Below are 20,348 nucleotides of genomic sequence, written 5' to 3' on the forward strand. Positions count from 1 at the left end.
AACTATTAGATCATTAGCCTCTTATCTAATAATGAGTTGCATTTCCTTTATGCTTTTGTGTCAAAAGCACACATATATGTTTTAGTTTAGGGATTCATTGAAAATCCAACAAGGGAGCTATACCTTATGCAATTTAGAGGGAGGTTAATCATTGAACCTACCCAATTGTTATGAACATTGTGTCTTCAAAAAGGAGGGAATAAAATTGGTAAATAGTATATCAATACAAAGACCAATTTGTTCACTAACACTTACTTTACAAATGTAGTCTCATGTCAAAGGTAAATGCTTGAGACCCAAAGAAAGATAATAGCTACGATGCAACAACACTCAAACATAATATAATTCTCCTCCAAGAATACAAGATAAGACTAAAAATAAATATTCAATAACTACCAAATATTTGTCCCAATGAAATACATCTAGAAAACACTAATACTGTTTTGTATTGAATCTTTAAAATCCCATTAAAAAAAACATTAGATCTAAACACATTGCAATGATAACCATGAGATTGCAATTCATGCCATTTAACTATATATTTCATGCATGGATGAACTGTCCACACAATATCAGTAAGAATGAACGATAAGTCTATGGACTAACAATATATTGAAAGAGTCGTCATCATTATATGTTTTCTTGACTTGTAACCTAGATTGGATATGTCCAATGATAAAATCAAATTATTACCTATTACACTTACACATTCAATAAGTATCAATTTTTGTGATATTGTTATGTATATTATTATTATTAGTATTTATTGAACTGGTATATAAATTAACTTTTTAGAAGTAAATTTTTTCACATAAAGTGGAAATTATAGAAAATCTGAACTAACGAAACATAAACATCAATGTTCGACATAGCATTTAAATGCTGATTGCATGATAAAGGTGTCATTGCTGATTTTAATCTAATATTTCAAAACATAAATGAAAATCATAATTGGGCTCGACATTTCCGAGTGCTAAAAGTAGTTGGCGATGAGGAAGAGACGGAAAGGACAAGGCACAAGGTTGTTCAGGTGAGTACTTTTCTGGTTGTAGTGTGAAAGCGATGGCTAACTCCTCTCCTTTTCAATCGACATTCACACATTCAGCGTGCATGAGAGGTTAGCATCCACACATTTTGTGTGTTTTAGGGGATCGCCTTCCATTGTCAGACCGTCTACCTGCATCAAATTTCTTTGTTCAAAACCCTAAAATCCGTTCCTCGAAATCCTAAAACGAGGGTTAGTTCCGGGTACAATCCGAAGGGTCACAGCTGTGTTTATGTTTTTATGTTCTAGATTTGTCAACATTCCAAGACGAAGAAAATGTCCCAAAATGTAGCAACCAGGTTGGAAACTTCTTAAACTTCTTATATACCACAAAGTGCTTTGTGTTCTTACTTTTTCATTGTTTCAGTGTTAAGCTTTGTATCTTCAAAGTGTATTTTTCTCGTTTTTGTTATAACAACATTTGACTTATGTAATTGTTTCATCAGAATGGTTGATAAGTTTATTTGGGTGCTGACGTTGCATAGAATAGACAGAATTGGAAAGAGAGCATTGATATTTGCAAGAGGTATGTTCAGAATGAATTTCGAGAAAGCAGTTTTTTTTTTTGGATATATGAACTACTATTATTATTATGTAGGATACTTATATTGTTAGAGAGACTAAATTAATAGTGTTCTCAATTTTTTTAAAACCTTTTGTTGACTTCGCTACGGGAAACATAAGACCCGTTAAGTTAATGTTAAAAAAACAGAGCAGTCTGCTTTATGGGAATGGATAACCTAGTGCATAAAATACATCAAATTTTAGGATGTATGAGAATGATATTTTATGATGTTTAATAATCAGATTAAAACAGTCCAAAACATATTATTTCTGCGAACGTAGACTAAAAAAGAAACAGTAAGAGAACTGAAACAAAGTTGAAAGATACATGTCAATATTAAAAAATTCCAAAACAATTCTTGTTTTACCAGTGACCGTTTCTTCCCTTAGTTAACGGTACTTACATGTTGCCAAAAAAAATTAAAAATCGATTCAAGAGCATAGCATCAATGACTCTCCCGATCCAATCATTATATTACCTGCTGTTACCCCGTGTTTTCCAGGATGGGGGGAGCGGAAATGGGTTTATTGGAAGATTTTTTGGAAATGGGTTTGTAGGAAGATTTTTCGGAAATGGGTTTATAGATAGATTTTTTTTCGCCACAACAGGGGATATATATATATGTGGGATGAAATGACCTTTAGTGTGGAGTAATTGCTACTAAGGACTCATCAAAGAAGTTGAAGGGATTAAGGTCAAGGCTATAGTCCTTATCCTCTGTATTTTAACAGACATCTCAGAATACATAAGTTTATCTTCTGCTTATTTTAAATCTTGCATACACTTATATCAAAGAAGTTGAAGGGATTAAGGTCAAGGCTATTGTCCATATCCTCCTCTGTATTTTAATACACATCTCAGAATACATAAGTTCATCTTCTGTTTATTTTAAATCTTGCATACATCTATATGTTGAAGTGTTATTCAATTACATTAATGTAATGAAAGTGTTTTTAGTACTTATCAATTTACAATTGGAACTCTGCGTACAAACTTAAACATCAAAGTCTGAAAACTATCTGTGCAAAGTTCAAACATACATATGCCCTGTGTGATCATAAGTTTCAGCAGTCTCTAATCTGCAATAAGTTTCAGCAGTCTGAAATTTAAGAAAATATGTTTTTAGGTTGATGCTACTGATGTTATTTTATCTTTGAAAGTTTTAAAATATGCAAATGTATTTTAAAAACATTATGAAATAAAGGTCTGACAGAAATAGCCTTCCAATAGCTTGGTTGTCCCCAGCTGTCTGGAGGATGGTCAATGGTTTCTGAAACAACTCTTGCCCAATTCTGAGACTAGACTTTATTGTTCATAATCCATGAGCTCCTATATCAGCTGCATTCAGATATGTATAAGAAAACCTCTCACAAGATGTTTTGGGATCCAAAGTGTATCTAATTGCCTCTGAAGCAAGTCCATCTTTGGTATCAAATGGTCCCTCAATAAACTTGATTAGATAACTTTACATCATGCTCAGTCTAAACTTTTACCTTTTTGTTTCTTCCGAAGTGGTGAATTGGCATCAGATTCTTCGATAAATATCTCTACCTTCTCCTCTTTATCCTGCTCTGTAAACTAAACGGGAAATGATAAAGTACTTTGAAGTTTCTCTATAGCCAAATCTAGTACCTTTTGTGTATTTTCTCTTACCTTCCCTATCTTTTCAGCTTCTTTAGAAAGTGCATAGGCTGATAACTGAACACAACTTTGTAGTCCAAGTCTTCTTTGATCAAACCTCTAATATTCTTTGTCATACATGCTAACAAATATTCAAAAGGTGATGTAGAAGTGCTTGTTTGTATCCACTACCTCAGGAGGCCTTTGAAGTATTGGCATTTGATTCTCTTGATTTGTAACCTCAGGTCTTCGCTCTGTCATTGTCCTCTGGTATGCTTCCTTCTTTTGTTTCTCTTCCACCACCTTTTTTGCTCATTCCTTTAGCTTTGTATTTTCTTTCCATTGACTTTCATCTTTCTCTATTTAGGTACATTTTGATCTATTGTGTCAAATCTAGGTAAAAATGTGAGTAGACTTACTTGTGGTAAAGTTAATAATGTCCCTTTAGGTGTTTCCTCACTGCACAAAATGAAGATCTGGCCCTGATGACCATCTTGATCTTGCTCATCTGCTACTATTGCAGTTCCTCAATTTTGCACATCAATATGATCTGTCTTATTCTCCTCATCACTTCTATCATCATGAATATTATCACTCACAAAATTTCCAACATCATATGTTGTTTGGCCTTTCAATATCAATAATGACTCACACTCTAGCAACGTACACATCAGGTTGTGTAACAATGCTTACAAATTATTGTAGGCCCTTCTGCTTCAGATTTCAAGGCATCAAGCTCACTTAACACTTTTTGTACTGCTTTATATGTTTCTACTTGAATTTCATTTTTCTTCTTGAAAGTGGGCTCCATCTTCTTTACAATTGTCTTCAACTATTATTCATTCTCAATTTCACATTATTTGTTCACTGTAACCTCTCAATTTCATGTCTTCCTCTACTACTCTATGCCTTTTAGCTTCCAATTTCTATATAGCTCCTCAGGTATACTTCCATGTAAATTTATAAGATATTGAATTTCAACAATCACTAAAATTTTCAATTGTCTTTTGCATCATTCTTGTCATAATACTTACTCAACTGATCAAGTTTTCCATCTTTCATAATAATGTTATTCAATCTTCCCAAGGACAGGAAATTATTGCTAATTGGTTGTCACATATTGTAAAAAGATATGATCACTAGCAAAACACGACTCTTGCATTGACGTATAAGGATCTATTGAGAGAATTGTGAGATATTATTTTAGGTACCAAGGCTAGTGGGCCTTTGTGGGAAATGGCATTTGGATTAGATAACACACACTCACAAAAGAAATCAACCCAACCTATAAGTAGTCAATTATTGTTGGTGATAACTTTTAAAAACATGACAAAAGATTTCTTTCCAACCACTTGGACCTTAGCTCAAACATATGATATATGATGTTGGTGGATATTGATTCAATCTAATATATGAATGTCTAGTTGTCCCTATAAAATGTGAATTTTAGCGCAAACCCCATGAAATAAAAAGGAACAAACCAACAACAACACAATTACGAAGATAGATAACTAGATGCAATCACATATAACTTACAAATCTTGTAACCATTACAATATGGTCATACCAATGAGGAGAGGTAAATCAAGAATAGAAATGGAAACTAAACCCATTGGAAACATTCTTGTCGCAATAGTCTTTTGTGCCTCACAGATAATGCCCTTGGAGGGACATAATATATGCTTTTCAAGACCTCCAATCCTCAGTCCCTTGCATATTGACATGTCCAACATCATTTTCTCTTTGAAGGTCTTTCCATATACAAATTATGCATGGACCAAGTTATATTGGAAGCCTTAGAAGCTGTAATGCTTGAGGATCGTGATAAAGCCCTTACCTCTACTACCATAGCCATTGAGGAACCCAAAAGAAAAAGACCAGCTGATTCTATAGGTAGCCCTTAAAAGATAACATAAATGAGTACACAATCATAAATAGAGTGTAATTTATTTGTGGAAAACCCATGAAAGGAGACCTAAAATAATAGATAACACAAATGCTAAAAATAGATTTTGTTTTACACACCTACTAAAGAGATGATGATAAATAATAATTCTGCTATATAGACCCATCTATTTCTACAACCTATAGTTTAAATAGGATGATGTTGATGACAATATTGGTATTGAGTTAATCACAGATGGAAGGATTCACAATAACGGTCAATAATGCGCATTTCATTTCCTCATCGTCATCCTCATACATGCCATCAAACCTCGATTACATTGCCAATAGTCGTCTGTACTTGGTTATGCCCTCTTGTTAGAATTTTCGTGTTGGAAAAGGGATCGTATATTTTTATTGATTCCAGAGTTCTAGAAAAGGGGTCGTCTATTTTTATTGATTTAAAAGTTTTGCTTGAATTTTATACAAATATTTCAAAGTAGAATTATTAATATTAGTTAAATTTTAAAAATATATATTTAAATAAATAATAGAATAAATAATAAAATGTTTTTAATCAAAAAAATTAGTTGAAAAAATCTATATTTTATTTATATATAATTTATAAAATAATTATATTTACAAATATATTGGAATAAAATGATGATGTATTATAATATAAAGCAAATCGTTTCAATTGTAAATTCTTATATTAATTTATTATTATATAATATAGTTTTAAACAAATAAAATTTGAATTTATATATTTAATAAGATGATTTTTAGATAATTGCTATGTAAATAATTATTAATTAGAACAAGTAATTATCATATATAATAAATATTATACTTAATTTTCACTTTAACATATTCAAAATTTAAAATATATTATCATAATTGTTATCAATGATAACGATTTTTCTATCTTATATATTTTATATTATGAGAAGAGAGAAAGAAAGGAAAAAAAAAACATTGTTAAAAGTTTTTAAGTATATAATTGTGTTTAATTGAAATAATAATACATAATTAAAAAAAAATTAAAATCATAAAATATTTATAATTCTTAGTATAAATAGAAAAATAATATGATATGTATAAAAAATTTCTAGGTTTTACCTAATAGGTATGTAAATTTAAATTTTATCTTTTAAAAATATATTATAATTTTTTTTTTGATCAGTAAATGGCCATAGCCATGATTAATTTTTATTTAATTAAAATTAAAAGTACAAGTAGTCCACTGTTCGGACAGGCACTAGTAGGAAAGAACGGGGAAAGAAAACCTCCAATCTTGCCCAGGATCGAAGTCCTATATTATACATCAATAAAAGGGGTATACCCAGTTTATTACATCATAATGAAGTCAAAAGACAATATCTAAATCTTCCAAGAGAAGCTCGAAAATATATAAAAGAATGGTTACCAAGTCTTTGGATACATGTCACCACAAACAACCAACAAAATGTTAAGGGTTAGTAGATAATGAAAATCCATCAAAACCTTAACACGTGACCGGGGGGAGCCCATTCCATATAATATCTGATAATAAAGAGATTTTAGTGAATTAGACAATTAACGTATTGATGTATTTAATTATTATTATTAATATTGTTATATGAAAATTTTTGATACATTGTTTTTTTTTTTTTTTTGGTTTCAAAGGATATCCTCACGATCCAAGCCCAACGGGTTCCCTTTACGGGGTGAGCTTGGAGCGAGACTAATTCCTTCGACCACGTGATAACCAACACTTCCCCCAAGTGTCCGTGGCAGGGTAATGATGGGCAGGAGAGTTGAACCCGAGACCATGGGGATTACCTACAAACTTCAGACCAACTCACCTAACCCATGGGGGCAGATACATTGTTATTTAAAGGAATGTGATATATTTATAATATTTAATGATAAGGTTTAAGAGTCAATTCTTCTTAAAATGCTTAAGATAGATAGTAAAGTTTTAGTTGATAGATGTCAATAATGTGAGAATCAGAACGATGAATAAAAAAACTTAAAAGGAATCCGGGGGGAGCAAACCGAGATGAAGCTGATGTTAATGGGAGAAAGAACTAAAGTCTAATTGCAAGAGTGGTAAAATGAACTAGAGCGTTGAGCGAGCCATACTGAATACGTGTTCAATAATCACTGTTTTAAGTGAATGCTCAAAAAACAATGCACATATCACAAGATACTAGGAAAAAATAGGGGGGAGCCATAATTATAATTCCTCTAGCTTAACAAATAAAGACAAAATGATAACGAAATCCAAAGACTATAACCAAAACCGGATATTGAGGCTTAATTATAGCTATAAAATGATTATCATTTATGTTGGGATCGATATATACAGTAACATAAAATAACACTGTTTATCAAGGGACACAATTTAATATGTGTCTTGCATGCTACTATTTGACCAAAAATATAAGGTGGAAAAGCTATTTGCAGATGAGTACCTGTGCCTATATCAGAGCGCTAAGAACCAAAATAATGGGTCGAAATATCATACAAAATGACCCAAATTACAGATATTAGTTAGGTTCTCTTAAAAACCAAAATAATTTCAGCGGCTTCATGTAGAGTGGCCTTTGAGTCTAGGGGAAACTCATATGTTGATCTTCCTCTACTAGTTTTCTCATAGTTAGGTAAACATAATTCCACGTCCTCCAGGTTGGAAAGATCTGCATTTGGATGAATGTAAGCATCATAAGCCCTCATATAGTTGGTGAGCTAGTCTCTGCCCGAGTCTTCAATGATTCCCCTTCACCTTAAAAGGAAGTTGATGCTAGACTCCATTCTTAGCCATTCTTTGAAGAATTGAACGTTATCCCTGATTACCAAGCATGGGCGCCTCAGACTTCTGTCAATTTCTGGACTATTCATTCATACTCCATGTAAGCCTCAAGGAGAGGGATTCATAACCTTGCATCTATATTGGCAACCACAATTTCCAGCCCAACCAACCAATAGGGATCAAAAATATTATGGGTTAGCCTTATGATATCCCATTCTTCCACTCTAGCCCTAGCTACGCAACCTACCCAGAGCCCTACGATGTCACTGTTGGTCCTCCAAGAGTATTCATGGCTAAAAATCCCCTCTCCTAGTGCCCAACTTATTGCAACTCGACTCATATCATCAATTGGCCGAAGGAGCCGATTCCATCTTTCTTGTTTTATCGGCCTGCATAAAGCCATTGTTCAATTTTTGAAAGCACAGAAAAGGTAGATATTGGAATCCATGAAAACCTAAACTAGACCACTACCTAAAGCTTAGTTGGTAACAATCACTAGCTAAGTTAAAATGAAAATGAGCCCCAAATTTCACTCATAAATATGAGAGGGAGAAGGATCTAGCTGCGAAATAATGGCGATGACGTTCAAATGAGTATTAAGGTACCTCTCAAAAGCATCATACAAAAGATTATATCACTCAATAATTAGATTCACTTCAAAATTGGGTACTTTGCCCAATTTGTATGAAATCAATTCACACGCATGAAAATAAAGTGACTATGATTATTCCAATAGAAATGAATGATTAAAGATATGATTAAAAGTTAAGGTATTAAAACCATTAGTTCCCAAATTGGCTAGTTTATTGGCCTCCTTGTTGCCTTCTCTGTAAATATGCGAGAATCTTACTTCTTCGAATTTTGTAAGTGTTTTGATGATAGTTTCTAATTTAGAATTTAAAACCCAGTTTGGGGTTACTCCCTTTTTGAGAGTGTTAATTATAATTTGGGAGTCCCCTTCAATCATATTTTTTTTAATTTTTAGTTTAATACAAAGTTTTATTTCTTCTTCTACTGCTTCGAGTTCTGTAATATTATTCGATGCCATATCTACAGATTTGGATCTCTTTACTATCCAATTACCTGATTCATCTCTTATGATACATCCAATTCTGACTTTACCTAGATTCCCTCTTGATACCCCATCGAAATTCAACTTCTTCCATCCTGGCGGTGGGGGTTCCCATTTACAGGTTTGTCTAGCTAGATCGTTTTTCTTTTTGTAATAGAGGGGAGGTTTGATTAACAGTGGCCATCATTTTTTGATTTCTGCATCCCATTCAGAGAAGGATCCTTCTTCCCTTGGTCTCTTCCTGAGATCACTGTTCATTACTTCTGAAATAGGCACTTCTATTTTTGCATAAAAAGCTTGCTCAAATAGACTTTGATTTAGGAATATTCGGCGATTTTGTTCTTTCCAAATTTCCTATATTGCAATTGCTAGGTAGATATTCCATAGTTTACCATAAATTCTCTTAGAGGCATCTTTAGGCCAGCTTAATAAGTGATCTATCCATTTTCCTGCTAATAGCAAGGTCCAATTTAATTTGCTTTGGAGCCACCTCCAATAGTCCTGAGAAAATTTACATGCATATAAGAGGTGTTCTGCATTTTCTTCTTGTTCTTTGCATAAAATACATCTTGACGATCCTTCAAATCCCACATTTCTAATTATATTTGCTATTAATATTCTCATTTGCATGGCTACCAAGAGGAACATTCTTGCTTTAGGAAGACCTACTAGATCCCAACATAAATTCATGGGAAGGGTGTTAGCTTCCCATTTTTGCGAATTTTTAATCATTCGATATCCTTCTTTAACTTTATACATCCCATCTTTTGATACTACCCAAATTAACTTGTCCTCCTTGTCTTTAATTGTAATAGTTCAATTCTTTAGAATGTTTTCCAATCTCTCCTTATTCGACTGGTTAATTCCACATTTAGATAACGATTTCCATTTCCATATCTTACTCGTGTTTGAGTCAGTTTCCTCTATATAATCTGTCATCTTTGTCCCCCGTATAGTTTTGAGGAGAGATATTACTTCAGAAGATAAGTCTGAGCTAATCAGAGGGGGATATCCATTCCAAGAGTCTTCCCAAAACAAAGCTTCATCTCCTTTCCCCGTCTCCCATGTAAGGTACTTGGAGATCAGATTTTGACTATTAATAAGGAAATTCCAAATTGCAGAACCTTTGGGAGGGTTTTTAATTCTGAATAATGAAGTTTTGTCCAAGGGGCTAAGATATTTATTGAATAAGATTTTTGCCAATTTCCTATCCCTTTCTTGATATAGTCTGCATACTTGCTTTGCACCTAGAGCTTCGTTCTGCCATTCTAGATTTTTGATTCCTAATCCCCCAAATTCTTTCAATTTGCAAATTTTACTCCAACTAATTAAGGCTGCTTTTTTCTTAACCTCCAACCCATTCCAGAAGAAGTTGCTCAATTTGTTTTCCAATTTAGAGTTAATATTTTGGGTAGATGTGAATAAGAAAGTTGGTAAGTTGGGATAGTTGATAGGACAACTTTGATCTTTGTCGTTCTCCCCACCTTTAATAACCATCTTCCTTTCCAAGATTATGTTTGGCTATTGATTTTCTTGAGAATATGTTCCCAGCTCGGATTGGTATGATTACTCTTGTTGAGATATATCCCTAGGTATTTGAATAGTAACTTGCTTTTTTTGAATCCTAGTCTATTATAGATTTGATCTTCAACTTCTTCGACAGTATTTAAAAAGAAGATTTCTGATTTCTCGGCATTAATCATTTGCCCTGACGATTGTGTGTATGTATCTAGGATATGTTTCATTTGATCTGCCTCTTGTAAGGTGTTGATTCCAACAAGTATAGTGTCATTAGTAAATTGTTGGTGGGTGGTGTTTTCTACTCCATTCGTGACTTTCACCCCTTTAATCTTGCATTCTACTTGTGCTGCTTTAATTGCTCTTCCAAATGCCTCCACCATTATGATGAACATAAATGGAGAGATCGGGTCTCCTTGTCTAATACCCCTAGTGATATTAAAGAAACCTTCTGAGGTGTCATTGATGAGGATCAAAATTTTGGGATTTGAGATGCATTGAAAAATAATATTGATCCATTCTTTAGAGAAGCCAAAGGCCTCTAAGGTTTTGCAGAGGAATCTCCAATCTGCCTTGTCGTATGCTTTTTGAATATCTAGTTTAAGTAACATATAGGCTTCATTATTTTTAATTGCCGAATGAATAGTTTCCCGTATAATAGAGATGCCATCTAATATAGATCTACCAGGGACGAAGTCAGTTTGTTCTTCTGAAATAAATTTTGGGAGGTATCTTTTGAGACGATTAGCTAAACAATTTGAAAACACCTTGTAAATAGTATTACACAAAGCAATAGGCCTAAAGTCTCCAGGCACTACACTTTCATTCTTTTTGGGGATAAGAGTAAGAAAGGTGTGATTGATTTCAGTTAATGTTGAACCTCCATTATGTGTGGCTTCTAAGGCTTTCCACAACTCTTCTCCTAGAATGTCCTAGCATTGTTGGAAGAATAAGGCTTGAAAGCCATCCGGACCTGGTGATTTATTTGGGTTGATATTAAAGAGTGTTGTTTTGACCTCTTGAAGGGTAATGGGTTCATTAAGAAATTTTTTGTCCTCCTCTGAGATCAGCTTTGGGATGTGTTTTAGCATCTCTTATTGGGCTATTCTATTTGATGAATCAAAATTATTAAGTGTGTCGCTAAAGTACTTGATGAAAATATCAACTATTTCTACTGGGTTTTCAATTTGCTCCCCCTCTGAATTCTTGATTTTTGAAATGTTAATATAATTTCTATTATAAATAGTGCTGTTATGAAAACATTTGGTATTGCGATCCCCTTTTAGGAGCCATTTTTCTCTGGATTTTTGTCTCTAGAATATTTCTTCTTTAGCTAGTATTTCTTCATGTTTTAGAAGGTATTCTTTTTCTAGTTGGAAAGTTTCATTATTCATTTCTTTCATGATGATTTCTCTATTTAATTTACTCATTTTTCGTCAATTTCTAGTTTTTCTTTAAAAATAGTTTTAAAATGTATGTTGTTCCATTTTAAGATATTTTCTTTTATACTTTTCAATTTAAGGCAAAACATTTTTGAACCCTCGAACTGTTCCTCCTGACAACATTCTCTAATCTGGTCCATAAATGGTTTATCCATAAACCACATTTTCTCACATTTGAAGGGATTCCTGCTAGGTTTGATTTGCTCTTTGATTTCCAGTTTCATTGGGAAGTGATCTGATCCGGTCATTGGTAATATTTCCACATTAACCAATTTGTCCATACTAAGTTCTCCTTTTAGAAGAAATCTGTCTAGTCATTCTGCTATATAACATAATCTTTTCCTTCGATTATTCCAAGTGTAAATGCCATTCTTTGTTTTGATATCCAGAGGAGAGTCTTTTTGAATCCACTTTTTAAAATCTTCCATGGCTTTACATACTTGATTATTGCCTTCTTGTTTTTCTTCCTTGCTTAAAACCGCATTAAAATCTCCTCCTATAATGACTGTTTCTTGGGGCATTGAATTAATAAATTTGCTAATTTCACCCCAGACTGCTAGCTTATCTACTATTGGTGAAGGCCCATAAACATTTATTATAACTATTTGTAGGTTTGATTTTATACTAACAACTCTTACTCCCATCCAATTTGTTTGGGAGGAGAGTACTTCAATATTGATTTGTCTAGGATTCCATATTATTCCAAGTCCTTCTGATGCTCCTTATGAATGCTAAAATTCGGATTTCTATTTTCCCAATTTCTAACTCAACTTTATTCCCTCTTCTTTATCTAGTTTAGTTTCTTGTAGTAATAAAATATCAAAATCAAATAAGGTGAGATTACGCTTTAATAAGTTTTTTTGCTAGGGGCGTTAAGGCCCCTAGTGTTCCAGATTGTTATTTTCATTGCTCCTTGGGAAGAAACTTCCCCTTCCCACTGTGTAGTATATCGAGAATCTTGATTTGATCCTTGACCTATCTTGTTGCCTGTCTGATTCTTTTAGTGATTTCTTGCCATGTTTCTGCTTTGATTTTCCACATATTGGTGTCTTCATTCCCTCTTGATTCACTACTATACCTATTCTTTCAAGATTTTGCTCTTTTATTACCTTTTCCGCAATAACTGAGCCCTCACCTTCTTGGTTTTCTTCTGAAATGATTTCTTTGATAAAAAATTTGCTAATTTGCTGATCCGTGATATTTATGGACTGGATAGGCCTTGAATCTTCAGCCTCTTTGCTACTATCTTTTTTGTTAGGACTACTCATTGTTACATTCCACTAGTTTTGTTCTATGTTTGAGGAGTGGAGTGGCTCTATTAGAGCTGACCCAGAATTCTCTGACTCTAATGCAAACATATCCTTACCATTACTAGGAGTTTGCCAGAACTTGTAGCTTTTCTTTTTCCCTTTTTTCCTGATAGTTATGTTGCTCCACTGAGCGGAGTTTGTTGGTGGGATGGTAACCTCTTGCTCTGGGTTTTCCTTTTGAGTAGCTACTTCTTGCGAGATTTCTATGTTTTGCTCATCTCTTTTTTCTGACCTTTGTTCCTTTTGCCTCATTTCTGTCAGTTCGATGTGATCATTTTCTTTCTCCCACCTCTAGTTCTCAATCTAAATTTTGCAATTTCCTGATGTCTCCCATATTTCTGTGACTTTAATCCTCTTCCTTTTATGTTCCTTGTGTATTTCTTCCGCTAGTAGACTCTTATCTATTAGATCATTTTGAATCAGGAGGGTTTCATGTAGAAGCTTATTTAATTTAATAATGTTCAAATCCATTTCTTCAATGGCCTCTTTTTCCAACTAGCGTTCCATACACTTCTTGAATTTATTTATTGAGTGCTGATAGCTAATGTTATCATTCCAGTCTGTTCCCATCGTTTTGTCCATATCCTTTCCATTATTCATTGGTTCTTCCTTGCTTTCTATTATGCTTTTTTCAGGAATGTTTGTTGCTTTTTCTTCACTCTGAAGATTTTTGATTCTGTGATTGCCTCTTCCTCCCTTACTAATTTTTTTCCTGTACTACTTTTTAAGGTTATATAATCTTTGATGTTATTTTTAATATATGATTTTGATAAGTTTGGATCTATAATTTTATTAATTTCTGGTGAATATTCCTTGAAAGTTAAATTATAGATAGATCTGTTTGTAATGATCTTCCTGCTGACTGGATGGTTTTGATTTGTTTTAACCAAAACCTTGATTTTATTTGTTTTGCTTAAATTATCTTCAAAACCTATTACTGTTCCTAACGAGTTACCAATTTTTTTAATGGTGGTCTCCTCCATTAATTGTAATGGAATTTCTATGCTCTCCATCCATTTGATAGTTTATGTATTTTTAATATAGTTTTTATTAAAGTTTGGTTGCCAGGCTAGGACTTTAATATGATGACCTTTGAAGAAAAAATAATTTGATTTCAGAATTTCCTCTTTATCCTTTGCATTTCGGCATAGAATAAACCAAAATTTTTCTGCAAGAGAGTTAAAGTTACTTACCTTGTCGCCCCAAATCTTAGAGATAATGCATACTAGCCTAGATCTTTTCCTTGACAGACGATTCCAATACATGTAGATGCCCTTATCTTCGTAGTCCTTCCATTTTCCTTCGCTATGTGAATTGCTGATGATTATTTCTTCACAGTTTATGTTCTTGCTAGAGAAACTTCGCTTTGGATTTCTTGTCATTTTTTTGCTTAGAAGTTATTTGATCGATCTTTTGATGCGGCGGGATGTAGACTGTTTTCCCCTTGTATGGGGTTTTAATCTGCAGGTTGCGGTCATAATTTTGCTTTGGAGGAGCCAACGTACTTTTGGGTTTAGATATATTTTCCTGAGCCCGCCCTAGAGGGATAGAATTAGCCTCTGAAATCAATCGTGGCCTTTCAGGTGGCTCCTTTTGATGGGAATTTTCGCTCAATTTGGTGCTAGGGTTAAGCTCGAGTTCTAGCGCATATGTGGTTTTACTGTAAAAAGCTTTTTGTTTTTGAATTTTTTCTTCCATTCCATCTTGATCATACCAGATTTGGGATTGTTTTCTCCTTTTATGCACAGTGCATCATCCATCTTTTTTGTCAATTTGTTTGTCTTGGATTTCCTTGTTTCGTCTGAAATGTTGCCTAACGAATGTTTCAAATTTGTTTTTGCCTGCATCATAGATATCACCTTGATTATAATTTCATTGTGAAAGGGCTTCAAATTTGTTATTGGTTGTCAGAGGAGGCAGTGAATTCGTCTTCTGCTGGTATGCAATGAGTTTGGAATTGGGGAGGTTAAATTTCGATTGAAACTTCGCTTTTTTTGCCATATTCATAGAGCAGAGTTATAATTTTAAAATATTATAAAAATTAATAATACACTATTTAAAATTTATTTAAAAATTAATTAAATATTATATTTTACATATCATTCTAAATAGCCAAATAAATAATAATAACCTTTAATTTATGCTTATAAATTAATATTTTTTAATTAACATTTAAAATGAAATATTAAAATTGTTTAAAACTAAACCTTATTTGAACATAAAAAAATAAAAATAAGTGACTTCGTTAAAATTTATTTCATTATGTGAAAAAAAAAACACTAAGTGTCCATAAGAAAAAACCACATGAATACAAAATTTAATATTTAAAATTTTCCTAACACTATATTAGGTTTTGACTCATGTGTCTTCTGTCTTATGTGTGAAATAGTTGCTTTCAAGTGATGGTAAGTTTGATGATATTTAAAGTTGATTTGACATGAAGGCTTGGACATGGATATGGGCATAATTTGTTGGGTGCAAATTTTCAGGTATTTAGCGAGTGCCCTAGAATTGTGGGCCAGAACTAGAACTGGAAGGGTAACCCTCCATGATGTAGGGAGGCATTTTGGGGTGCACGAAGAAGAAGGAAATGGGAAAATGGGAAGGAATGAAATTTTCATGGAAGAAGGAAATTGGGACCAACTAATCCCCTTTAGGCTAGCAGCACAACTAGTAGTGAATCCTTCTCATGTACCTTACGAGAATCTGATAATTCAACTTTTCAATGGCACTGCTCCTGGTGGTCACGTACTGAATGTTATTATGTAGCTTCTAAATGTTGCCCCTCATGGTAATGCACTGAACGTGATTGTGCAACTTGGCACAAATGCTTGTATTGTGACTCCTAGTGCTCCACCTCCACCTCCACCTCCACCTCCTCCTCTCCCCCCTCTTGTCACCGCTAAAGGTAAAAAGGTTTACGAATATTATGCCTTATTTTACATATTGGTCCAGATGCCGTTACTCATAGCCTCATTTGGACATTTTCGAGGGCAAATTTACACAGGTTCATTTTTTGTGGCGCTTCAAGTCATTGGCATGGTATCATGTCTTGCCAAACTTGTAGTGTTCCCTATCCCGATCCCTTATTTTCTGGCTATGGCATCAATCAACGTGATTGCACTACTTGTTGATATCCTCATTTTGGCTCGACAATTGAGCGATTGACAAAAGGCAACTTTTATTTCTCCATTTTACCATTTGGAAAAAGAATGATATCACTTCTATATGAGGTAATTTATTTCACAAGCAAATGCAAATTGTTTCTTTTGAAAATTTTCCCCCTATGCTTGCATTTTTCTCTTTTTTTAACTTTTATTGGTGGCCATTTTTGAATGAAACATGAAGAGTAACAATGTGGAGATTTATGCATCTGAGTTGTAGAGAAGAAAATATTGTATGTTGACTATGCATTTGAGTTGTAGAGAAGAAAATATTGTATGTTGACCACTTTTCTCTCTATCTTGTTTATCTTGTTTATGCTCTTTACGTTCACAATGAGAGGATTGAAAGACTTCATTTGTTTGTCATGTGTTATTGTCCTATTCACATTGTCCATATTTCCTTTTAGCTTCTTTATGTTATGCTTATGTGTATATTGATCTATTATAGTATGGCCTTGATCTATATATTGATCTATTATAGTATGGCCTTGATCTTTCATGTGAATGCAATCACAATATATCATAAAGTTTATCATGAATTGTTGCTACATTTTATTTTAGACCCAAGATATTTCTTTATTCTACCATATGATGGATCCCATGTGTTCAAATCCTCAGTATTTCTTACTTTTCATGATTCTAGTACTCTGATGGATTCCATAGATTTCACTTCTCTTTAATCTAGGACCTTGAGCATTAGTTAACCCTAAAACACATGGGCACAAATTTTTGTAAACATAGTTTTATCAAATGTCATTCATGTTTGGGGAGAAATTGTGTTGGACTTTAGTTTTTGTCCAAGACTAGTTGGAGCTTTTCTTACAAAGTCCTATTGTGGACGATCTTGGACCATTCTTTCCTCATCTATCATGTATTTGCTAGACTTTATGATAACTTGTGCTATGGTGAACATTTGTGTTCTTCTTTTGTATCCGTCTTTCCAGGAAAGATCATGGAGTCTCATCAAAATGTCATTAAAAAAACTAACAGTAAACTATTTTAAATTAAATTAAAAAAACTAATAGTAAACCATTTTAAATTAATGGAGGCTTAGTGTTTTAAATTAATTTTTAGTCCATAATTTTCTTTTTTATTGTTATTGGTTAACCTGAATTTTGCTAGAAGTTTATGTCATTTTTGCAATTCAAAAATACCATTGAAATCTACCAAATTTTCTAAAAAGCTCCAACAAACTTTGGAAATACTAGAGTGAGTGATCAAATTATGCTGGGCATTTGACTGCTATCGAGTCTTTTGAAGATCTTGCATACATCTTCTTAACTGTCTATTTCTTTATGTTGTTATTCCCTGAAAGATCACATCAGATTTAGAGCTCCATATTCTTCTTTACTTGGGCTCTTGCTGTTAAGGATTGGAATACAATCCCCCCTTTAGATGACACCATAAGCTCCTACTCCAAGCTCTCACCAAACTTTTGTATAGCTTTGTAAGTTCTAAGCTAAACACAAAATGTCCTTTCCAATATGCTTTTAGTGGAGAATGGAGCAGGAGATTGAGATTAATGAGTCATACCTCTTTAGCCATGCCACATTAGAAAATAGATGACCTATAATTTACCATGTTAGTTGTTTATAATTATACTTTAAGGTTTGGGGTGTGTGTGTTAGTGTGTGTATATATATATATATATATATATATATATATATATATATATATATATATATATATATATATATATATATATATATATATATATATATATATATATATATATATATATATATATATATATATATATATATATATATATATATATATATATATATATATATATATATATATATATATATATATATATATATATATATATATATATATATATATATATATATATAAAAGCTAGATAATATTATTATTTATAGTTTATTTAAAAAAAATAATTCTAAGATTATTGTATATGCAACTCTAAATTTCGTCATAAACTCTATCATAAGTAGATTAAATTTATGTAATAATATTAAATTTTCATCTAATTAAAAATACATGATTTCATTATAGATAAAAGATTAATATAATATATAATAAAAATTTGATTTATTAATTTTATAATATTTATACTTATTAATATTTATATATGAATTTAATTCATATTCTATGAAATATATAAATTATTTTCTACAATTTTAATTATCAGTTTAATTTTTTAAAATATTATTTAGTCTATTATAATCATGTCACACACACACACGCACACGCACACGCACGCGCATGCACACGCACACACATATATAAGCTTCTTCTAGTTATATTGCAAGGGCATGTTGTGTTTAGCTTAAATTACAGAAGCTATAGAAAAGCTTGGTGAGAGTTTGGAGTAGGAGCTTATGTGTCATCTAAAGGGGGGATTGTATTCCAATCCTTAACATCAAGAGCCCAAGTAAAGAAGTATGCAGCTCTAAATCTGATGTGATCTTTCAGGGAATAACAACATAAAAAAATAGAGAGTTAAGAAGATGTCCGCAAGATCTATGAAAGACACGATAGCAATCAAATGCCCAACATAATTTGATCACTCACTCCACTATTTCCAGAGTTTGCTGGAGCTTTCTAGAAACTTTGGCAGATTTTATTAGTATTTTTGAATTGCAAAAATGACATAAACTTCTAGCAAAATTCAAGATAACCAATAACAATAAAAAATAAAATTATGGATTAAAAATTAATTTAAAACACTAAGCCTCCATTAATTTAAAATGGTTTACTATTAGTTTTTTAATTTAATTTAAAATGGTTTCTTGTTAGTTTTTTTAATGACATTTTGATGAGATTCCATGATCTTTCCTGGAAAGACGAATACAAAAGAAGAACACAAATGTTTATAGTAGCACAAGTTATTAGAAAGTCTAACGAATACATGATAGATGAGGAAAGAATGGTCCAAGATTGTCCACAATAGGATTCTGTAAGAAAAGCTCCAACTAGTCTTGGATGAAAACTAGAGTCCAACACAATTTCTCCTCAAATATGAATGACATTTGATAAAACTATGTTTACAAAAATTTGTGCTCATGTGTTTTACGGTTAACTAATGCTCAGGGTCCTTGATTAAAGAGGAGTGAAATCTATGGAATCCATCAGAGTACTAGAATCATGAAAAGTAAGAAATACCGAGGATTTCAATGCATGGGATCCATCATATGGTAGAATTATAAAGAAATATCTTGGGTCTAAATAAAAATGTAACAACAATTCATGATAAACTTTATGATATATTGTGGCTGCACTCACATGAAAGATCAAGGCCATACAATAATAGATCAATATATACATAAGCATAACACAAAGAAGCTGAAAGGAAATATGGACAATGTGAACATGACAATAATACATGACAAACAAATGAAGTCTTTGAATCCTCTCATTGGGAACATAAAGAGCATAAACACGATAAACAAGATAGAGAGAAAAGTGGTCAACATACAATATTTTCTTCTCTGCAACTTAGATGCATAATCAACATACAATATTTTCTTCTCTGCGACTCAAATGCATAGTCAACATACAATATTTTCTTCTCTCTAACTCAGATGCATAGTCAACATACAATATTTTCTTCTCTCCAACTTAGATGCATAGTCAACATAGAATATTTTCTTCTTTGCAACTCAGATGCATAAATCTCCACATTGTTACTCTTCGTGTTTCTTTCAAAAATCGCCATCAATCAAACTTTAAAAAGAGAAAAATGCAAGTAGAGGGGAAAAAAATTCAAAAGAAACAAAATGGAAAAGAAACAATTTGCATTTGCCTGCGAAATAAATTGCCTCATATAGAAGCGATATCATACTTTTTCCAAACGTTAAAATGGAGAAATAAAAGTCGCCTTTTGTCAATTGCTCAATTGTCAAGCCAAAATGAGGATATCAGCAAGTAGTGCATGCTGACTGATGCCATAGCCAAAAAATAAGGGATT

General features: G+C 32.5%; 1 long non-coding RNA gene across 1 annotated transcript in view; it reads left to right on the forward strand.

The window, feature by feature from the left end:
- Positions 1-1,035: 1,035 nt before the first annotated feature.
- LOC149564280 (uncharacterized) overlaps positions 1,036-20,348 on the forward strand; it is a 75,112-nt gene continuing 55,799 nt past the window's right edge. Inside the window, exons 1-2 of the long non-coding RNA XR_016363593.1 lie at positions 1,036-1,344; positions 1,492-1,571. This is a non-coding gene — a long non-coding RNA (uncharacterized LOC149564280). The remainder of the gene's footprint in view (positions 1,345-1,491; positions 1,572-20,348) is intronic.

The sequence above is a fragment of the Cupressus sempervirens genome, chromosome 4 (genome assembly GCF_028749045.1).
Source record: "Cupressus sempervirens isolate cs-2001-9-10 chromosome 4, ASM2874904v1, whole genome shotgun sequence".
In the NCBI taxonomy this organism is placed as follows: domain Eukaryota; kingdom Viridiplantae; phylum Streptophyta; class Pinopsida; order Cupressales; family Cupressaceae; genus Cupressus; species Cupressus sempervirens.